Consider the following 2822-nt stretch of genomic DNA (forward strand, 5'->3'; position numbering starts at 1 on the left):
CTTAATTTACTCTAAAAAAAATTTAATAATATCAAGGAATTACACGGTTTATGAATTATCTTCGTGTCTTGATCATTATGTACCAACGTTTCATGAATATTGCACTTCACTTCAGCAAGAGGAGAAGCAATCTGATACTGAGTCGTCTCTCTGGAGAATTCTCTTTATATACGCTGTTCAAATATGGGAGAAAGAAACCAAGAATCGCTGAAACTGTGGTAGATTATTTTTGACTGATCAATTTTCAAAAACCGGAAAGGTGGTTTTCCATATATTACTTATGTTGTAGCTATTGTTTTTGTTTAGATCATAGAGATATTTCTGTATTTTTACAGTTTCTCTGTATTTCCATAAAAATATAAGATAGTTAAGTATTTTGATGTTCTGTTAGCAAATGTTAGAGGCTACGCACAATCAAAGAATAGGAACAGAGAACAAGAATTTCACCTATCAGAAACTGTGTATTCTATACAGCGCATCGTTTCTGATTGGTTGACATTTTTATTCTCTGTTTTTATTCTTTGTTCTAATTCCTTCATTGTGCGCAGCTCCTTATGTTCAAACAATGCTGATTGTGCATGTTTTAATCTAAAAATCACATCAATATTTTTTCAAACATAGATTGACCATTCTCTCTATTTTCCCAATGTAGGGTAAGACCGCACGAGAGTACTCATCGCTAAAGAGTACAGTCATGGACAGAACGTTGCACTTTTTCTTTCAATGGATTTTGAAATACAGTCTGCTCACCGAGTGATTGGTTCTTACTTATAGATATATTATATAATAAAAATAAAAACGTAACGGGATGGCCTAAAAGTACGCCCTTGAAAATTTGATTCACACTGTGAACAATAGTGATTCTGTAGATGACAATGATACAGTTTACATATTTTATAACGATCTGTATTTGAATTCTAAAGTGCCTATTTTGTAACTGTTAACAATTGTAACTGTAGCGTTGCGTAGATTTTGTAAAAAAGCTGCACAATATGATACTACAACGCTACAGTTACAATCGTTATAGAATAAATTTCTAAATCTGGTGAAAATTGGATTCAGTATCAAAACTGTTAGATCTAGGCCCATATTGATTGCGCTAGGATTGACTGTTGGTTAAAAACTTACTTATATGAACTCTGCATGTAAAAGATACTCCAAGTATTTATAAGGATTTATATTCAATTAAAAATAAATGCCTTTTTAACTTAATCAACTTAGTTTTTATAATAAGCGACACTTTTTTATAGTGCATACTCTTGAGAAGATCCAAAAGTATGTATTTTTACCTTTTTAATAAAATTAATTTTCTGTAATAAAGAATGTTTGTATTAAACTGATACTTGACAAACTTTTAGTTCAAACTACAAGAAATAGTTTAAGCAGCATTTTACTGCAAACTTGGGTTCTTGTACAAGTTATATAGAAAAAATGAAAGAAAAAATTTTCTTATGAAAGAAAAAATGCATATCCTTGAGCGATCTTAGCGTAAATTTTTCTGAACATTTTTAAGAGCAAGGTGTTTTGTACATTCCTGGCTAGAATTACACAAAACTTGTGTCTTTTTTTGAAGGCTTAAAGACTATTTGGATGTATTTGTATTTATTTAGTATCCTACCAATATACAATCTGTTGCTCTTTTTATATTCCAACACACAATAGAAGACATTTTTATGATGCCTTTTAAATATCTTTTAGACTTATATGTCTCAAAAGATGTCTTTATGATGTTGCTTTTAAAGCTTCCATGAGTACTTTCTATACAGAAGCATTTCGCGGGTTATCTCCATGTGTCCAGATCCATTATTATAACATCTTAGATGAAATGTCATTATGACGTCTTTTAAACATGCATATTGTCTGAAATATGGGAGATAAATAACATGCTCTGTTTCGTCGTGCGATTACTATATGATAGAATTTGTTGCATGATTTATCTGTTTATTGATTATTTTATTTAAATCCTTTTGTCGTATCCTCGTTTTGTTGTAAAGTTTGTTTCAAGTAATTGAATTTTATCTGTATGTATTTTTTGTCTGACATGATAAATACTCTATCAGGAGACACGGTAGTATCTCGAGTGTCAACTACACATTTTACATTTTTTTAAATGTTTTATTATAGGTGACTCAAACCCGCACAAGTGGCTCAGTATCAGGTTGCTTTTCGCCGTGATAAAATGAACTACAACGTTTATGAAACGTTGTTTACGAACGAATTTTTTAGTGATGTATCAAGACACAAAGAAGAACTCGTAACCCGCATTATTTCTTTAAAGAAAATACCCGTGGAAGCAAAAGTATTAATTTAATAATAATATATAGCTTTTTCCATTTCAGTAAGGATAATATTAGCAGCGCGATCAAAAATATATTTTTTTGATAAATAAAGAATATTTAAGCGATAATATTTACTACAGTCGACAAAACATAGCTAAAGAAATTCTTATTTATGCATTAACAAATAAATATGCGAATTAAGAGCGGGGCGTTTAATTCTTGTTAGTTAAAATACTTGCGATTAATATAGCAAATCAGGATAACAACAAACATTTCTGTTTTATATGCTTCTTTTAGGAAGTGTGTGCACATTTTACTCTCCATTCTTCGTGCAACGTCTGTTCGGTACTGGCTTATCCATAAGTGTATGGGGTGAATACGTTTCGCAGTGAATGCGAAAGCTCAAGACTCGGATTTGCACTTAGGTCTCCGGCGCGTGTCGCCCGCCGACGTTATTTGCAAGTGCGATATTACGGATCTGCAAAATCTAACTTAATACCGAGCGCAACAGATGTCGTGGTGTTATTGTGCAATATCTGAGAG

Source organism: Trachymyrmex septentrionalis, unplaced genomic scaffold (genome assembly GCF_001594115.1).
Source record: "Trachymyrmex septentrionalis isolate Tsep2-gDNA-1 unplaced genomic scaffold, Tsep1.0 scaffold60, whole genome shotgun sequence".
Lineage (NCBI taxonomy): Eukaryota > Metazoa > Arthropoda > Insecta > Hymenoptera > Formicidae > Trachymyrmex > Trachymyrmex septentrionalis.